The sequence below is a fragment of the Lissotriton vulgaris genome, chromosome 5, assembly GCF_964263255.1.
Source record: "Lissotriton vulgaris chromosome 5, aLisVul1.2, whole genome shotgun sequence".
NCBI lineage: Eukaryota > Metazoa > Chordata > Amphibia > Caudata > Salamandridae > Lissotriton > Lissotriton vulgaris.
In genome coordinates this window covers 1,974,479,752-1,974,501,444 of record NC_141693.1, presented here as the reverse complement: position 1 = coordinate 1,974,501,444, position 21,693 = coordinate 1,974,479,752, and positions in this window count along the sequence as shown.

The window sequence follows — 21,693 nt, the reverse complement described above, 5'->3', positions numbered from 1 at the left end:
TTGACAAAACAGAGATAATGAGCTGGAACACTAATTTGAATTCATCTCTTTTAAAGGATAAAATGAAATATTTAGGCATCACTATAACAAAAGATCTGGGAAAACTATCGGAAACAAACCTAAACATAGTGGCGAAAGAAATGAAAAAACTCCTTAAAGTTTGGTCAGGTCTACCGCTAAGCTTTTTAGGAAAATCTAACATAATAAAAATGTCAATCATTCCAAAATTCACTTATCTCTTTAATAACATTCCGTTAGAATTCAAAAAAGAAGCTTTAAAAAAAATACAAGGAGAAATATCTAGCTTTATTTGGTCAGCAAAAAGCACAAGAATCGTATGGAACAAACTTAGGAGAAAGAAGGAACAAGGAGGTATAGCAAGCCCTGATATATATGAATACTACAGATCCTTCCAATTTAAAAATTTCAGAGCTCTGCTAAAGGAACACCAAGCTTACCCAACATATTTGCAACATCTAACAAATGGTGAAGATCATTTCCTTTTCAAATTTGGTCACCCAAAATTTTTCAAAAAAGTAAAACTGAAGGTTTTGAACAACGCCGCTAAGCTATGGAATCAGATAAGAATCGTCACAAAGATTCCATATTACAGCAGTATGGCTCCAATATGGGACTCGCCAGGCACCCCAGAATGCTTAAAGGACTCACTATCAAGACCACTCAGACAAGCGGGAATTGAAAAATGGGGACAACTCCTGGTTGAAAGCGCTTTAATATCATGGGAACATTTGCAAATAATAACAGAACGAAAACTATCAAAGTTCAAATATTATCAATTGAGCAGTTGGGCAAACACCATTTCGAACGGAGCAACAGATCCGAATAACTTAGAAACCAAAATGACGAATGAAACGGTATTAAAAAAAGAAGTCTCAAAATGGTATTGGTCTTTAATTGAATCTGGCGAAGAGGATTTTACCATCCCTGAAAAGATATGGAGGAAAGATCTACCAAATGAAGCTCTGGATCTAAGTCTAATCTGGAAAAAATCAGTAGAGCAATGTTGGCTGTGTATAAACACAGCAGCCTTAAAAAGAAACCATCTCTTCTCTATACATAGAGCGTACTGGACACCCAAAAAACTATCCAAATTTAAAGGCTCGGCAATTAAATTGTGCGGTAAATGTGGCGAAGAAAAAGCGGACGATATTCACATGTTTGTTGGTTGCCCAGCACTTACGCAATATTGGCAAGAGATTGGTAAGACTCTAACTGCAATACTGGCAACACCTATAACTGTAAGTACTCTTTTAATTATTTTTGGGATATATAATACAAATCAACCAAATCAGATTAAACTAAGTAAGCACCAAGAAAACTTATTGTTTGTTATGATCCTATTAGCGCGTAGAGAGATTTGTATTAATTGGATAAAACCAGCACCGCCAACCCATGAAAATTGGCTAAACGCTGTAATAAGAACTAGCAGTCTGGATAGAAAAGGGAACCAACTTAAAAGAATGAAATATTGGGAGATCTGGGAAAATTATATTACCTCCAGATAACAAACCAGAACTTCTTCTTGTTTAAAGCTTCTTGGACCTCTTTTTTCTTTCTTTTTTTTTCTTTTTCTTTTTTCTTTTGATTCCAATGATTAAGCGGAACAATAATTCCTGGCATGACTTGAAGTCTGTCAACACCCCAAGGGTGGGATTCCTCCATAAACAAAGGAATTATTGAGCAAGATAAAGGTGTACGGAAGGAATTGACTGGTAAGAACTAAGATAATGAGAAACTCCCCTTGTATCCATCGATAGACGATTAGGGGCAGTATGGGGGCAAAATCGAGCAAACTCAGTCTAATCCCCAAACACCTTTCTTTCTGCACAAACCGCAATATGAGAAAAAAAAAAAAAAGGCACATCGGGCTACCAGTCCTTACAATTTTGCCAAGTTTGGCGGAAATCCATTCAGCCGTTCGTGCTAAAAGTGAGTCCAACCGCCCTATGGAAATTAACATGGGGAAAACACGTTTTGGGACCCCCCTTTTATCTTTGCCCCCGCTTGACGAATCCCCCCCAAACTTTCAGGGAAGGAGCTGAGCGCAGCGAGGCAAATTTAAGGAAAATTATAGGCAGATCCCTCAATCGGCGCCAAAGTTATTCCCAATAGAATGTTGCAGATTTGCTATGGAAAATAAATCCTAACTATAACTACCTACTGGCGACTGCCAGTAGGTAATATATATATATATATATATATATATATATATATATATATATATACTAGCAGCCCGCCCCGACGTTGTCCGGGGGCAATCAGGCTTCGCGCCGGCAGTCTGCCAAACTTTACCACTCCTCCCCGCGCTCCAAATGGCCCGCTCCAGTAGGCCAAAGTTTACCGATCCTCCCCTTGCTTACCCTCCGGGAGCAATCAGGCATCGCGCAGGCAGTCCATCAAACTTTACCGCTCCTCCCCGCGCTCCAAATGGCCCGCTCCAGTCCGCCAAAGTTTACCGCTCCTCCCCTTGCTTGACCCTCTGGGTGCAATCAGGCTTCGCGCAGGCAGTCCGCCAAACTTTACCGCTCCTCCCCGCGCTCCAAGCGGCCCGGTTCAGTCCCCCAAAGTTTACCGCTCCTCCCCTTGCTTGACCCTCCGGGGGCAATCAGGCATCGCGCAGGCAGTCCGCCAAACTTTACCGCTCCTCCCCGCGCTCCTAATAGCCCGCTTCAGTCCGCCAAAGTTTACCGCTCCTCCCCTTGCTTGACCCTCCGGGGGCAATCAGGCATCGCGCAGGCAGTCCATCAAACTTTACCACTCCTCCCCGCGCTCCAAATGGCCCGCTCCAGTAGGCCAAAGTTTACCGATCCTCCCCTTGCTTGACCCTCCGGGAGCAATCAGGCATCGCGCAGGCAGTCCATCAAACTTTACCGCTCCTCCCCGCGCTCCAAATGGCCCGCTCTAGTCCGCCAAAGTTTACCGCTCCTCCCCTTGCTTGACCCTCTGGGGGCAATCAGGCTTCGCGCAGGCAGTCCGCCAAACTTTACCGCTCCTCCCCGCGCTCCAAGCGGCCCGGTTCAGTCCCCCAAAGTTTACCGCTCCTCCCCTTGCTTGACCCTCCGGGGGCAATCAGGCATCGCGCAGGCAGTCCGCCAAACTTTACTGCTCCTCCCCGCGCTCCTAATAGCCCGCTTCAGTCCGCCAAAGTTTACCGCTCCTCCCCTTGCTTGACCCTCCGGGGGCAATCAGGCATCGCGCAGGCAGTCCGCCAAAGTTTACCGCTCCTCCCAGCGCTTCTGAGTTAACCGCTCCTCTTCTTGCTTGACCTACCTCAGTCGCTCCAGTCCGCCAAAGTTCACCGCTCCTCCCCGCGCTCCTGTCCGCCGCTCCTCCAAGCGCTCCTGATGATGTCAGCACGCACGTCGTTAGCGCACACGGCTGGCGCTACTTCCAAGGGACTACTTTTTTTTGGAACGTATATTTTTTAAGGAACAAATATTTTTTTTGTGGTATATAGCCTATGTCACTCTGCAGACCCTGACAATTCCAATGATGTATTGGGTGTTTGGATTGGCGCTGTGGTTCCCGAGTTTACCCGCCTCAAAGGTTCACAGTTCTCGCTTTATAATAGTAGTATAGATATATATATATATATACACATACCAGTGGCAACACGCATTTAAGACTCACCGAGGATTCGGACACCGCAAGACAACCTTCGGCAGCAGTTTGGGTTAGTGGCTTCTGCAGGGAGCAGCTCGTCATTGAAGATGGGGGTGGGGTCACTAAAACCCACACCTTCGGCCCTACCGGACATGGATGTTTGAAGGTGGAGCGTTGGGGACCTGAGGAGGATTTAAGAACAAAGAAAGGAGCTGCCAAGAGATACATTATCCCCTCCGTTTTGCATGGTAATACAGCGTGCACCTAGCAAGAACTCTGCCAGTGCACTTATCCTGATGCATGGTGGGAGCTGTAGTGGTCAACACTCGGACTACAACAACCAATGACTTGGTGGGGTCAGCTGACTTTCCCTTTGGGGGAGGAGCATAGGAGGACAAAAGGGAGGGGCTTGGTGGTCTCTGCAAATCGCTACAGCGTCTGAAGAAGGCAGAGATGCCGAAATGCATCACGCTGGCGTTTGGTTCCAATAAAGAATTCTCCAAAAAGTTCCCCTGAGTGGCCTCAGATCTCTTGGAGTGAAGTGGTCCCGTGACAAAAAAAATATATATATATGTATATATGTATATATATATATATATATATATATATATATATATATATATATATATATATATATATATATATATTCACTGAAAAAACCATAGGTTATAGACCATATATAGTTAGGGATTAGCATTTAAAAAACCTTATTTTATTTGCACAAAACCATTGAAATTCCATATATAGTTAGTTGCACTAACTATATATCGCGGACCCGCAATCCACTGCTAATGATGTCACATATTACATCATTCATGACATGGTCAGTGACATCACTGATGACATCACTGATGACATCTCAAATGACATCACTGATGACATCACTGATGACATCTCAAATGACATCACTGATGACATCACTGACATCTCATTTGACATTACTGATTACATCACTGATGATATCATTTATGTGATAATACATCTTCAGACTCTAATATAACCTTTGATACACTCAGTGTAAACAGGCACTCACAGACTATCACACATCCATGGAGTTACTCACACACCTATTCAGTCATGCAAAGAATCAATCACATCTCCATTTCCTTAACTATACAGTTATACACACCTTACTTATTCAAACATATACTAACACATATTTACTCTCTTATACAATCCTTGATACAAGTTCACAATGATTCATACAGCCACTCTCACATTCACTGACTCTTATGTTCAGTTATTTATATATGTCAACTCTCACATGGAGTGTGCTTTACATATGTACTTACTTTGACATGTAGAACTGAGATATCCATTCACTCACCAATATACTCATGCACACAGTCAACTGTCCATACAGCTGTTTCTACATGCACTTTTGAACCCATACACCTAGGGAATCAACCGCTCACACATCTATGCACAGAGTTATACACCTCCCAGCCACCCACACACACACTCAGTCTCCCATACAAATACTTGGGCAACCATTCAATAACCCATATAGTTACTGATATAGCTACTGATTTAAACATGCAGCAGTTTACAGAAGAACATAAATATTGATTGCCAAATTAAGACACTTTAATCACTAACCCATGCACTCAGTGAGACACATTTAATCATTCTCTCATACAGTCAGTCATGCACCTACTAAATCCTTCATCCAGACACTTATACATCCACTCATTCTTCAATATGTAAGACATATTTTAACTTTACAGAAACATACAGTCACTGGGTGTTGTCATCAGTGATGTCATCAGTGATGTCATTTGAGATGTCATCAGTGATGTCATCAGTGATGTCACTGACCATGTCATGAATGATGTAATATGTGACATCATTAGCAGTGGATTGCGGGTCCGCGATATATAGTTAGTGCAACTAACTATATATGGAATTTCAATGGTTTTGTGCAAATAAAATAAGGTTTTTTAAATGCTAATCCCTAACTATATATGGTCTATAACCTATGGTTTTTTCAGTGAATTTTCAAGGTTTTGTAAATGCAAATTCCTAACTATATATGGTCTATAACCTATGGTTTTTTCTGTGAATTTCATTGGTTTTTTAAAAGCTAATATCTATAGCTGTAAAATATATTCTTTATTAAGTGACGTATCACGTAGCCCGTGAGACGCCTCATGATGCATCGCATAACCGTGACGTATCGTCTCTGCAGCGCAAACCAAACCCAAAACGTAAGCGCGCCAGAACACGCTTAAAGATATATATATATTTTTTAACCTTAATTAGACAAAATCCACACGTGCACATATCACAAACGTTCAAAAAACACAATATGTCGGACTCCCGTTACGCTGCCGGTTAGCTGCCCGGTTAACGTACCAGGAAGCACCTTTACCGCGAAAATCGCAAATTTTTTTTTTTCACCCCCCAGGGAACTTTAATAGCCCCCTCATCAATCCTAGGGGTTCAGGAGGGGTCTGCCTTACCCCTTTCATTCATTTACACCTTTTTTTTTTCCACCTCTTGTCTCTCGATCCCACAGAGAGACAAGATGGCGGCCGCTCCAGACTGTTTACAATGATAACAGCCAATCAGCTTCTCCTCAGACTCCCGTTACACTGCCGATTAGCTTCCCGGTAGCTGCCCGGTTAGCTGCCCAGTTCGCGTACCAAGACGCGTCTCTACGGCGAAAAAATCGGATTTTTTTGTTTGTTTTTTTTTGGCCCCACGTGGTTTTATAATATCCCCCTCATAAATCCTAGGGGGTCAGAAGGGGTCTACCTTGCCCTCTTTCCTTCATTTCCCCCTTTGTTTTGGCCTCCTCTTGTCTCTCGATCCTACCGAGAGACAAGATGGCGGCCGCTCCGGACTGTTTACAATATTGACAGCCAATCAGCTACTCCTCAGACTCCCGTTACACTGCCGGTTAGCTTCCCGGTTAGCTGCCCGGTTAGCTGCCCGGTTCGCGTACCAAGACGCGTCTCTACGGCGAAAAAATCGGATTTTTTTTTTTGGGTTACACTGCCGGTTAGCTTCCCGGTTAGCTGCCCGGTTAGCTGCCCGGTTCGCGAACCAAGACGCGTCTCTACGGCGAAAAAATCGGATTTTTTTTTTTTTTGGGTTACACTGACGGTTAGCTTCCCGGTTAGCTGCCCGGTTAGCTGCCCGGTTCGCGAACCAAGACGCGTCTCTACGGCGAAAAAATCGGATTTTTTTTTTTTTTTTTTTGGGCCCGGCGTGGCTCTATAATATCCCCCTCATCAATCCCAGGGGGTCAGGAGGGGTCTACCTTGCCCCCTTTCCTTCATTTCCCCCTTTGTTTTGGCCTCCTCTTGTCTCTCGATCCTACCGAGAGACAAGATGGCGGCCGCACCGGACTGTTTAGAATGTTGACAGACACCGGAGAGCCAATCAGCTTCGCTTTGCAAAGTTCCGATACGCGAAAAGTTCGCTAACCGGATCGCTGCCCGGAGCGCTGTTACAGATATATATCTTGATTTAAACGTTAATTTCTCAAAATCCACTGAAGCACATATATTGAGACCTAGCAAAGGCACATCGGGCTAACAGTCCCTACAATTTTGCCAAGTTTCGTGAAAATCCATTCAGCCGTTCGGGCTAAAAGTGAGTCCAACCGCCCTATGGAAATTAACATGGGAAAAACGCGTTTTGGGACCCCCCTTTTTTCTCGGCCCCCACTTGACGAACCCCCCCCAAATTTTCAGGAGCTGCTCAGAAACAAAATGTGCCATTTTCCTGAAAATTTCAGCCGATTCCGTCCACAAACGCCAAAGTTATTAGACATAGAATTTTCAAAAGTCCCATAGGAAAAAAATCCTAACTATATATACCTACTGGCTATCGCCAGTAGGTAATATATATATATATATATATATATATATATATATATATATATATATATATATATATATATATACACACATCAGGCACAGACTGATCAGCTTTTGGAAAACTACAGTATTTATGCAGTTATAGAATCGAAGTACTGCTTCCATGTCTATGAATGAGGCATAGGAGGTAAAAGGGAAGTACGTAATGCACTGGCACTTTAAAAGGGAGGTGACCCCATACACATGTCATGTGATCAAGGCCCTACGAGGGCTGAAACACGTCGTGGGGGTGGTGTTGTTGGGCTTAACAAAATAAATAATTGCACCATCTATCTGGGTTTGCCTCGTCTAATTTACCTGCCTGGATGTTTGGTTGGTGGACGAACTTTGGATATATATATATATATATATATATATATATATATATATATATATATATATATATATATATATATATATATATATATCCAAAGTTCGTCCGCCAACCAAACATCCATGGGTAGAGCTTTCATATATATATATATATATATATATATATATATATATATATATATATATATATATATATATATATATATATATATGAAAGCTCTACCCCTCCCGGTCCCGGGTGGGAATAAGGACAGCACACACGGGAATTCTCAATTAGAAGCAACTTTACTTGCACAGACGCGTTTCGGAAGCCACGCTTCCTTCCTCAATGTTTGTTACACCGCAACGAGCGTCTAAGCGCCATTTTATTTCAAAATACACAAACAACTCTAGATGGTGAGCATAGAGAGAGGACTGACGCGTGAGCGCCATGTTGCTAATGCATGTCATTCTACAGTGGCATAGCTATCATTAAACATTAGTATTCCACATTGTTATTACTAATATTCATATTCATTCAAGAGAAAACCTCACAAATTTAAAAAAGGAATAACTCTGTAATATAGCCGTGGATTGGCAAACAACCTCTCTCATCTATACGATGGGCCATGGAGTGGAATCTCGCCAAGATGCTTTGTTTAGACAGCTCTCCGGTACAGCCATGGGTTCCTGCTTCGCCCCCAGCTACGCGAATTTATTCGTGGGCTGGTGGGAGGAGCAGGAGGCCTGGGGCCCTGGGAAAGAGCAGTGGTCGAACTGTATCGTCTCATGGTATCGTTATATAGACGATGTGTGTATAGTATGGAATGGCTCGGTAGAGACAGCCTGGCAATATATCAAAGTGTTGAATGAAAATGATTGCAACCTGATTTTCACCGGCCAGGCTAGCACAAGTGAGGCAGTGTACTTGGATTTAAAAGTTGAGGTGATTGACAACAAAATTCAAACTTCCCTCTACAGAAAGCCAACGGCAGGAAACAGTATGCTACACGCGTCAAGTAATCATCCCCACAAACTTATCAAAAGTATACCGTATGGCGAGCTTCTACGGCTGAAACGTAACTGTTCTACCAATGAAGACTTTGAGCTGGCGGCTAAGGAAAGCAATGAAAGATTTGAGGCCAGGGGGTATAGCAAGCAACTGTTACAGAATACCCTAGACAGAGTGAGGATACCACCTAGACAGACCCTATTTGTCAAAAAGCATAAACCCTCAGCCAATGAAGAAAAATTTAGGATGATTACACCGTACTCTCAAGATTGTCAACAACTCAGAAGTATCTTGAAAAGACATTGGCATATATTGCAAAGTGATAACATTATAGGGAGTGATATACCTGTAAACCCCCTAATCACTTTCAAAAGGGCACGTTCCTTGAGGGACACTTTGGTACACAGCCATTTGTCACCCATCACTACACGAACAGGAAAATTAAAAGATGCTAAAGGTTTCTTTCCCTGTGGCCGGTGCAAGGCCTGTGCCAACAGCAAAAGGGTTTATTCCTATGAGATTGTGGGGTGTAGAACCAAAAAGAAAATCAAGCAATTCCTTACCTGTACCTCACCATTTGCAGTATATTGCCTTCTCTGTCCTTGTGGGCTCAAGTACATAGGCAGCACCATAAATCCCGTAAAATTGCGCATTTTAGAACACATGAGGGCCATAGTAAACAGAGACTTTACATACCCTGTCGCTAGACACTTTTCAGTATTTTTGCCTGGACGCAATTTCTGATAATATCAGGGGAGGGGATAAACTACAAAAACTTCGCAGGCTAGAATCCCGATATATTATAGACTGCCAAACAAAGGCCCCTCTAGGACTAAACTGTGGGGAGGAATTAACTGTACACTTGGGAAGTTAAAAGATAGAACTAAAGTGATAGCATGCAGTATATTCATGATGGTCATAAATGTAATAACAACTAGCAAAATGAAAATGTTTCATGCAATGCTTATCTCTCTGTGTCCGATGGTGCTTTTGTGTCTAAGAATTAATTGAAAAGAACAACTGTTCAGATGAATATTGTAAAAAGTATATTTTTCTTGTGGTATTTTCAGGATTATTGTTAAGTATTTTGCAACTTTTTAATATTTTGGAATTGATCATACAACATAGATGTGTTAAACTGAGATACGGGGTCAGGGAAACTTAAATGGCAACCTCTGGGTTGCCACAAGCCGATCCACGGCGAGATTTCACTCCATGGCCCATCGTATAGATGAGAGAGGTTATTTGCCAATCCACGGCTATATTACAGAGTTATTCCTTTTTTAAATTTGTGAGGTTTTCTCTTGAATGAATATGAATATTAGTAATAACAATGTGGAATACTAATGTTTAATGATAGCTATGCCACTGTAGAATGACATGCATTAGCAACATGGCGCTCACGCGTCAGTCCTATCTCTATGCTCACCATCTAGAGTTGTTTGTGTATTTTGAAATAAAATGGCGCTTAGACGCGCGTTGCGGTGTAACAAACATTGAGGAAGGAAGCGTGGCCTCCGAAACGCGTCTGTGCAAGTAAAGTTGCTTCTAATCGAGAATTCCCGTGTGTGCTGCCCTTATTCCCACCCGGGACCGGGAGGGGTAGAGCTTTCATATTTGAAGCGCGAGGCTCTGACGCGCTTGGACCTGCACCCGCCGTAAGAGTGCCCCGTACCTTGGAGCAGCGAGCAAGGATATATATATATATATATATATATATATTGTGGATGGTGGTTACAGATTTACTATCCTAACTACAATCCCACATACATTAAGGGACCTGTATATATCGGTAACGTGGTTGTTGAATTTACTATATTAACTCCAATGTCACACATATTGGGGAACAATTTTATACTACGGGAGTCAGAATTAATATTCGAATTCCAATTGTATCAACATTCTAACTCTATCTAATTTTCTCATTCTCTGACTAATTATAGCCACAGTCAGAGTTAACATTCTACCTCCAATTCCAGACGGATAGGAGAAAGTACTTATACTGTGAGAGGTGACAATCCATATGTTAAAACCAACACACAAACACTGGGGAAAGTGCATATATTTTTTTTAATCAGATTTATTATTTTAACTCCAATCACAAAAAAATGAGAGAAAGTACATATATTTTGGGGTCATATTTACTATTGGACCTCCAATACCACAGCTTGGAGAATAAGTATGTTTGGTGAGGGGTCATGTTCACCTTTCAAACTCCAAAGTCAAAATTATTGAGAAAAATGCATATATATTTGAGGGGTCTGATTTACTATTCTAATTCCAAACAGAGGCATAGGGGGGAGATTCAGAATAAATATGTGCCTTCAGACCCATAAACCACATAAAAGTGGATATATTGAGGACTACATACTAAATATTATACCTTCAATCCAAACAACTTTTTTATATATTCCACATGAATAGATCTTTAATTAGAATGTTTAAAATATTGTATTTTACTTGCAACATCATATGTGTTCCAAAATGGGATCCTATTTCCTCTGTATTGAGAGGTCCATGACAGAGAATTTCCGCTTGGGGATGGAATCGACTGAGCAAATGCATATTTTTTTATTTTTGTGGGTAAATATTTTTTCCCAAGTAGAAACTCTTTCCCCTACACCTATACCACTTCTGGGGCCACCTATTTGCCTTCCCACTCTAGAAATGGATTTACTTCAGCCCTTCGCTCGAGCTCAAACAAGACCCTTTCTGGGTGGATAGGGAAATGGTAGAAGCTTGTGAATGCTCTCTAACATAGGGCCCGACTGTGACTTTGGCAGTCTTGAGACCGCTGTCATAACGACATTGGGTTCACCACCCACCGATTAGGCGTACCTACAGCCGAAATACGATGTTGGCAGTCCCACAGACGAAAGACCACTGCCTCCTCCAGGATTTCTCTTCCTGCCTTGTGGCGGTTACAGGTGACAGTGGCTTATGGAGTGAGTCCAGTCCCAGTCCCTGGTCCTGCCGTCGAGATTAGGATGTGCCTTGCTGCCAAGCCATCTCGACCTAGCAGAAACGCTCCACTCCACTGTCAATCAGGAAGCCCCTCGTCCAGGTCCCCCCTTTGTTGCAAACACTTGTCCAAAAGGGAAATCTACACCGTTGTTGCCACAATCACAGTTATGTTCCTTGTCCATTTGCCCACTGTTGCAATGGCTGTAGGAGAAAGATATTTTTCCAAAGGTGTAATACATAAATGTGTATTTACAGACTTGTTTGCAAAAATACACACATATGTATTTGCACTGTGGCATAAAACCTAAAAATAAGTGAGATTCCTAACATGAAGGTTCCTCTCCGTCGGAAGACAGCTGTCGTGAAACTACCATCACAACAGTAACATTGTAGTACGGCGGTCTCTTGTGACTGCTGCAGCGGTGGTCCAGCGGTAAGACTACCAAACTTGTTGTCAGACACTTAGGGGGTCATTAGGATGGCGGGCGGATCGGGAAAAGGTGGGCGCATCCTGCATTCCTGTCATTGTGGCGGGCGGTGCACTCAGATTGGCCCGCCACAATGCCAGGAAGGCATGTGGTGCACTTCCATGGACATCATGGCAGGCACCGCGCGATGCCTGCCATGTTGTGCATGTAACTGCAGGGGGGTACAATAGGTACCCCCATGTGCACCCCTCCACCCCCCAGAGTCCCTGGGGTCCTGCAACAGGCCCCTGCAGTCTATGCCCACACGCCTTACCGTGGCGGCATGTTACTGCACCCATGGTAATATGGCTGGTGGTGTCTAACAGACACCCCCACCATATTAAACACTTTTCCGCAAAGCGGCGGACGGTCTTTCCATCTGCCGCAGTCCCCCCGCCATAGTAATATGGTGGGGAAATGGGTGGCGGGCGGGGTCGGATCATGGGCGGATCGCCAATGCCATGCGGGCGGTGGCAATCCGCCCCTGATCCTAATGGGGCCCCTTAGTCACTATTCACGTGCCAGACCAAATGTGCGCTTTTATTTGGATATATTTGTTACCAGCCTACGGTATTGAACCTGTCACGGCATTCATCCAAAGTTTCCACAATACATTCAGTAGTGTATGCCATTCAACATCAGGATTACTGCCTGGTGGAGGATAGTTTAGGAAGAGTGGGGCACTGCCATCAGAGGTGGATGTTAAGTATAAGGTCAAGGGGATGCCCCATAACTGAAATAGTTAAAACACAGAAAGACATTTTATTTTGCAATAATGACTCGTATTTTAGGAGCACTGCTAACTGGCCTTGGGCACACTTCATCACTCCCTACACCAGGGTTCTCCAATGTCGGTCCTGGAGGACCATATCCATGCCAGATATTTAGCATATCCACATTTAGATAAATGTAGGTATCATGAAAATCTGGCATGGATCCGGCCCTCCAGGACTGACATTGGAGACCCCAGGCCTACACAAACATAAGGTGGAGAAGCCGTGAACCTCAAAACAGCAGGGTAGGAAAAAAAGTCTCTTGAAAATAGTCAGAATAATGTATGGGTTTAATAACAGTTGTATTGTAATGTAATATGCATACCCAGTTTCTGAGGGACACAGGGTCTCCCCATTATTGTTTAACTTTAATAACAGTTGAACACAAGACACCAGACCACAGATACTGGGACTGTCTCCCACAAATTGAGTTAAGAAAGTGCTATTTTATCTGTGGAAACGCAGAGCCACAGCAGAAGTGTGCTGCCACCTTTGTCAGGTCTTTTACAAAGGGGGTTATGTCCGATAATGTGGCCAGGTAGGACAATATTCAATTGGGAAGAAAGAGAGGACCCGGTCACTGATTTTTGTTCTGCTATCTTTTTTATTTAGAGCAGAATCGTACACTAAGGTATTTAATCCTTAGATGTATATTTTTATTTTAAGTAGATGAAAAAAGAAAATTGCATCAATTTTTACATAGTTTTGACAGTCCGAAGATTTACTCACTGTCCTACACAAAGACACATATATTTACAAGTGACTACAAACATACATTACTATGAAAACCAGAAAAAATTGGACATTTGAAAAAATTAGACATTTATAACAAGTCCAAACAGAAAATATTCAACAAATGAATTACTTTTTTGTAGAAGTACCCTGTCCACTATTTCTGTGTCAGGCCACTAGGATGCAATTGTTGTTCTGTGTTTTTGGCCTGATAGCGCAAAGGCAAGTATTGCAATAAACATTCAATTATGTTTGATGATATAGAACAAAGCCTTATGCGCAACAAAAAAACATTCGAATTTAAGACGAATGAAAAGCCTGTAAGCCGACGCGTTTCTGAGCCTGTCTCTCTACTTGTTCAGGCTCTTCTTCAGGGCTTCGGGGCTGGGTACCTTGTTTCTGAGTTTAACAATTTTCTTGATCGTGTATCAGATTTCTTGGAGGACTCCTTGTATTGTGATTTCCAGGCAGAGCGTTTTCAACTAAGTTGTGAATTTCGGTTTGTGAAGTTGACTGTCGCTAAGGTTCTTAATGTTCAGTTCGGCGCGGAGCGCCTGGCTTATCAAGGCATGGGACGCCACCTCTTGTCTTTTGAATAGTATCGGCGTTGCACTCCGTTACTAGGCGTGCCAGATGCCAAGCCTTTGCTGAGCGGGGCGTTACTCGTTTTCTTATTGTTCCGTGGGAGCCGTTAATGCTGGAGAATCATTGCGAGACGCTGCTGTTTGCTTCGAAGTTCCTCGAGTGAGTGACCTTTGTCAGGGGCATATACTTGAAATGACATAAAACAATGATGCCTGGGCATAAATAGTCTATAACACAATAAGACAACGAAACACAATAAAATAACAAATCCACTACGAACTATAAAACAGAGCACTATGACCCAAATCAAGAGACAAAAAGATGAAGAGAAAGCTAGGGATGTAGTGACAAAGTGATACATGCAGGGATGAAAAAGAACCCACAAGAGTAAAATAAAGAGGCAGGAAGCTAGGGGTGGTGGATCAAAGTCACATAAAGTGGTATCCAGGCCAGACAGGCTGGGCAATCAGCAACCCTAGCATTTCACAGCAAAGGACGCCCTGTAAAAAATTGTACAACTTAAGCACAGGCTGGAGGATGTCTTTGAAGAAGTTACCCTGTCGGCACCTACTGTGTGAATAGAACATACACTAAAGTCCGAAGTTAAATATTGTGTAAAGTATGGCAGAAATAACTGGTCTGGTGTTATTGACTTGCACTTTAGACTCTATTGAAAGTTTTCAACAGCTGTGTGGAAGATCCAGCAGAAACCATCTCTCTGTCGATGATTAGCACAAAACCACTCAACAGCAAAGGCTGCCAGAGACACCTCAGACCATTTCCATGAGATAAGATTCAATTACCAGGACTTGTCCTTGGATTACCGCATCAGTGCCCAAAAATTACCACAAATGTTCAACACGCTCCAGAAACAAAAAAGTGTCTGGTAACCCGAATACCAGACATTTTTCCCTCCACCCTCACATTTGGGATAAGAGGGTAACCCTAAGCTGTATTTGTTTTACAACTATATCTGCTATTGATCCAGAGGTCATATGAAGGAAAGTTCTAAATATATTTAGGGCCCAGAGATGTGGAATGTGCCTCAATTTTATTTTTAGTTTCAGTTTCATTTTTCAAACATAATGGGGTTCATTAAATGATGACGGGTGAGGAGTGACCACTCTTGTGTTGCTTGTAGTTTCTGAGCTTTATCGATGTGAGTTGGCTGGGAGGACCTATCACTTACTGCAAATTGGCACAGAGCCTCGCCCTTCTCTCTTAGGTGGAGCACCAGGTAGCCTCCCCCTCAGTCAGGATGCAGGTGCAGATGACATGGCGGCTGTAGAACAATCCTATTGACCCATTTCACTTCTGGGGTGGGGAATGACGCTGACCGATGGTGACAACTGAACTTCCCAGTAGCGGGAACGCCATAAGAGCGGAGGAGCGCTGCCCACTCTGCCACCACCAGCAAATAAAACAGGTTTTAAACCTGTTTTCTTGTCATTTTATTTTAATCCCCTGGACCTTCCCCCAGGACTCTGGCGAGTCTTGGGGGCGGGTCTATGGGATAACACTGCTGGTGGGAGAGTGGTGGAAACTGAGATGGCCGGTTTGGCCAGCCGTCCCAGGCCGGCCAAACCATCATGCTCAGTGAAGCTCTTTTCAGCCCTAGCTGCGTTGCTGGGGCTGGAGAGAGCAGGCACAGGCTCCCAGTCTGCCTGGGAGCGCATGTTGCCGGCGCTCAGGCCAATCCTGACTCTGCTTTCATGCAGCATCAAGATTGGCCACAGTGCAGTCTGCGAGCCTGTGCCCAGATGCGGGAAGAGCACAATGTGGCAGGAGATGGCTGCGGTGGTAAGGTACGTTTTTTTGTCCCCCGGAAGCCCCCTCCCAACCTTCCTCCTCCCTCCTCTGGCCTGGCCCTCTCCACCACTTTGGCAGGGGATGGGCCGCTGCTGGTAATTCCCTCTGCATCGATTTACCAGGAATCATTAGTGCACCCTTGATGGTAGTATTATTTCTCAAATGAGAGACTAGATCTAATCATAAGAAGTATACCTTTTGCTTTGATAGTTTTAGCAGCCAGGATTTGGAGTCCTGTCATTCTGTTATTTTCAGGTTAATGCCAGCTGCTTTCAATATAGATTTCTTTAAGATACATATCTTCTGTTATGTTCCATCTAACAAGCTTTACTGAGCCTCGTTCCTCCTGTGCCAGTGAAGGTCAGACATCTGTGCTCAGTGGAGCAAAAAAAAAACCTGCAGCCCCTCCCCCCGGTGTGGGGGGCCCCCTCTGGAACTGGCAAGTCCCTGGCCTGAGAGCTTCGGACTGGGTCCGGAGCATGGAGGGCCCCCTGCATGCACTTTGCAGGGGGGGCCTCAAGTTTTGCAGGCAGGTGTCTCTGCACCGATGCATGAAATCACCTTTGTATGGCTCAGCCCTCTCCACATGTGTCTGAGGGTGATGTGCAGGACATAGGAGAGCTGAGCCCAAATAGAAGTCTTTGGCAAAAAAGTGTGACTAAATTGACAGCTATTAGAAGACATGGGAATCACTAGGGAGTCCTGGGGAGGAGAGACTTTGAGGAGAGGAGGGTTCTGGTGGGGAGACATTGCTGGGTGAGTCTTTGATAGACATATGGTGCAGTATTTGAACTAATGAGTAAACCAAGGGAGGAAGAAGACATAGTTAAGGCTAAAAAAAGGGGGACACTGTGGCGTATGATGACAACAAAGGGAGCAAAGAGGAGACTGATAGGAAAACAAATAGGGTTATAGAGGACACATGATGGTGGATGGTGGGATATTGGCATTGTGATGAAATGTAAGGGGCTCATGGCGGAACATGAGGGTTCACCTAGGTCATTGGCGGAGATAGATAGGCCTGAGGGAAGGCACCAGTAGACCGAGGAAGGGAGCAGGATTAGTGCATTTAGGGAAACATAGGAGTGTGACCTGGGCAACAAAATGGAGACTGATGGGACTCATGGGAAGGCAATAAGGATTATTTTTGGCTGATCACGAGGAATGGAGGTCAAAAAGGTAACAGAAGTAGACACTGGTGGTGCTCGGAAGGTTATGAGGTGCTGGCAGAGAAACATGAAGGCCAAGCATAGACAATCATGAGCAGGCCAAGGGAGTAGACATGGGTTTTGATGGGGAGTGATATATGGATAACGCTACTGACGGATCCCTAAAAGGAATACATGAGGCTGGTGTAGCAGGAGGGAAGAGCCAGTGGAATAACTCTCCTCTGTTCTACATGTACAATACTCACATACCTGTCTTTCTCATGTTTTTGTCAGAACTCTGTCCAGCTATGTAATGCATTATGTGAATACCTCGCTTATTGATGGTCTGGAAAATGGTTTCCACCCGTCTATATGGTTTCAAAAGCACTACAATTGGGTGCCTGTCTAGCGTAGGAAGGTGGAGTGGAGCAAGTGATGTTGCAGGAGCAGGGCTTTAAGTGGGCCGGGTCTTAATGGTGCTGATCACCAGCAGTTTTTTTAAAGGAGGCCTCGAAACGGGTCTCTATCAAGCTCTGGTTTGTGCCCTGTCCCGGACTGCAGTGACAGCAGGCATATCGATGTGCGCTGCTCACACTGCTCACTTCTCACCAGTGGAGAAGTTACGGCATGACGTCATGCCAGGTGAGCGTTGTAGGGGAAGGGAAATCCTTTAAAGAGATTCATTTTACTCTCTGGAGTTCCCTTCTCTTTTTGAAACTCAGGTGCAGCAACATTGTCCTGGTGTCACCAGGGCTTAAAGTCAAAGCTTTTTCAATATTATCTATATACAAGCCATAGTTGCTGCTCATTTATCTTATGCAATTAACAACCATTGACAAAGCCAATAGTCGTGAATTGTTGTAGGTATGATATTACTTTTTGTATCTTATATCTAGATTGAACGGCCCCACCAGACCGCCGGGGATGCCTGGTCTCACCCTGGAGATACCCATTAAGGGACCATCTCTCAGGGAAGCCAGGAAGGGTTTCGCAACGGTCGAAGCGCCTTGGGACCCTCCGGGTAAGTAGTGCGCTATATAAATGCCTATACATTTACATTTACATTTACATTACATTAATGACAAACAGCAAAATACAAGTCGGGTGGCACACTATGCTAAAGCACAGATTTTTAGCTTACGTGTTTTTAAGCCACACCCTTAATTATATTGGCCACGCCCCTTTGAGAGACCCCCAGTATTTTCATCCCACTTGAAGCCTTGTGCAGGAGGAAAGAGGGGATGTGGATTTGGAAGGGGCAGTGATGTTCTGGTAGTGGGTGAGAGTAAACGTGGAGCATGGATGAGAAGCCTGGTGGACTTCCACAGACCGCTGATCTCAGTCCAGCCCATTAGCATTCCATGAAGCCCCGCGCATGACCGCGCAGCCTCTGTCGGTACTCGCCATGCGACATAATGCTATGCAATCAAAGCTTTGGTAATGGAAAGCAGAATCCAGTGCATTACTGCAGGTTTCCAATTACTCTTCGTAAGGGAAATGAAATAAAAATCAGGAGAAGCACAATGAATCGTGACAGTAAACTGAACATATCAATACAGCTGGGTGCAGAGAAGGTAATTAGATGGGCATTAATAAGCAATACTTTACACTGAGCCAACAAGCACTGCTAGGATATGTCCTTTCATTATAAAGGAACTACATGAGAGCAGACACTCTACGCCGTTCCTTAAATTTAATGATCTCTCAATATCCCTCTTTACGCGTCTTCTCAAAATGCAGAACCTGTTGCTCCTGTGCGAGGTGAGATTCCCACACAGAAAATGCAATTCATCCGTAAAATGCTAGGCAACATTTGCCATAAACATCAATATTCCATATATGCAAACAAACAACACTTGTCACCCCCACAGGAGAAGCTCTTCACTCCTAGAGCGATAAAGTTATCATAAAAACAGGGCCTTCATGTGTAAACTCTTCTGACAGTTGTGAGTTTTATGTGACAACCAGTATGTATAATTAAGAAATCAATGCCTGGTATTAGGTACACAAAACAAAGCCATTATACGCATTAGCCCATTTGGCTCACGCGTGAGCGGCGCATATCTCAGAGCTGGTCTGTTTACCACTGTCGCGGCATATGTTCTGCAATTTTTTGCTGCAAACTGATTGCTAATGTCCCAGACTCCAATGTCTCCACCACAGAAGCCTAAAACATTACTATCTCGACAGAAATGTGAATAGAAGCCATTAAAAAACACTCCGGTGGAACAGGCGGCATTGGATCCCGTGATCCCCCCTCCCACCGCCTTCGCGGGCTCGTTGAAAAATAAGATCATTTATTAAAGATGAATATATACCTTCACGCGCGTGACGTGGAGGTGTAAAAATGAACCAGGACTCCCACGGCGCCAGAACCATAACTCAAGTTATATTCATCACCGGCGTATATTCAAATCATAGCTGGCTTTGCTTTGTGTTCGCAAATTTATTAGCCTGCAACTTAAATGTTTTATTCATTAGGCGACGTAAATAATGCATTGGCTGTTTCCATAGTAATTTAACCCTTCTCTCTGGGAAGGGTGATGTTTTTAAATCTCTTGTGTTTGTTTAATTGCTCACATGGTTTTACGCTCTTTGAGATGCCAAAGAGGTCTTCTCTGCCGTTGCTAGATATTGTTTTGGGGGGAGGAGGGGTTTCTGAGCATTTGTGTTTTCTGTCGGGGGACATGACAGTCATGGCCCCCGGTATCGCGGACAAGCTCCTAGTGCTGGTACCCATGCTGCATCCTCAGCTTCTAAAGTGGAATGCATCACTGACATAAACATGTTTATCTGAGTTTTGAAACGAAGAATCCTCAGGATTGGGCTGACAATTTTAAGGCTCACTGTGCATACATTAATGCAAATTGGCAGTGTTACAAGAAAGAAAGTTGACTTGACCATAAAGCGTACCATCCTACTGTTCATAAACAAGCTAACACAACAGAGGATTAAACTAGTTTGTGAAGGAGTTATTTAAAGTAATCTTCTCCAGATAACACTTCCAAAGGAAAAGACCAGCAACAAATAAACTCCTGTTGTCCAAGCTGTGTTTCTTGGATGTGTTGTCAGGTACCAGTGTTAAAAGCAAAAGAGCTGGAATGCGACCTGAATTTTTCAGCTGAAGGGTCAGTTTCCCTCTCCTCATCAAGGTCCTCTCGGCGTCAGGAGTATCCCAACAGGCCATGAAGGCCATGCCATGATCTCTTCTTATGCTTCAATGTCCCTCACTGTGAGCACACACATTCAAAGGTTTTCAAAAAATGAGTCTATCTAAAGGGGTCCCAATGATTTAAAGTTAGCTTCCTCTGAGGATACAGACATTGTTATCCAAACATCACAACAAGTTGATTTTTTAAGTTTTAAGTCCTAAAATAGACATTCCTGCAATGAACTGCCACAAAAGAGGACGTGAGTTTTCAAAGAGGGTTCATATTCTCCAAAGCAAGAACTTGTCAGAAAGGCAACGGGCGAAATCCAAATGGTCGATTCATCAACACGACTGCACAGTTTCCTTGTCCAATGATCAGGATGCAAACCCCACAGCACATTTGTGACACAGCTGAAGTACACACAGATAACTTTTACAATGTTCCCAGAAGTGGCAGGACTTTCTATACTGGAGGGAATGTATGGTAGTAGCATTTGCTACAGGAAATTAGAGATACACTCCTACTGCCTCTAAGCAGGAATGCACAAAGCTTGCAGCTTTGAAGCACTACTTACATTCTCGAGCAGCTCCATGTTGTTTACCTTATTTATTTATTTTATTTATTTATTTTCAGAGTTTTATATAGCGCAGACAAGATCTTTGCAGATATCAGAGCGCTTTACATAGACGGGTACATGAGGGAACAAAGTCAAATAGGTAGATCGATAGTTCACACAGTACAGAAGGGTACATGAGGGAACAAAGTCAAATAAGTAAATCAGTAGATCATACAGTACAAATAATACAATTGGGTGGCTGCAAAGCAGTCAAGTGGGTGATAAGACAGCTCGTACAAATAGATAAGGGGTCAAGCAAGTACTACAGATCATCGCAGGGTGTTGATAGGGTTCGAGATAGCAGTACAGGTGAATTTAGCCATGAGGATAGCTTTTACTTCTTTTTTGAAGAGTGTAGTGGAAGAGATAAGCCTGGTTTCGGGAGGGAGTGAGTTCCAAATCCTAGGCGCCATTCCTGAGAAAGAGCGCTTGTATGTTTTCTCCTTCCGGAATCTTCGAGGTTTCAGCAGAAGATTGTTTGCGCCTCTCATGTTTCTGATTCCCCCAGAGATTGTCAATTTCTGAGCAAGGTAGCCGGGTGAGTTTAGGTGTACCGCCTTGTGTGTCATGCAGGCTATTTTCAGATGTATTCTGGCTTCAAACGGCAACCAATTCAGGGATTTCAAGTCAGGG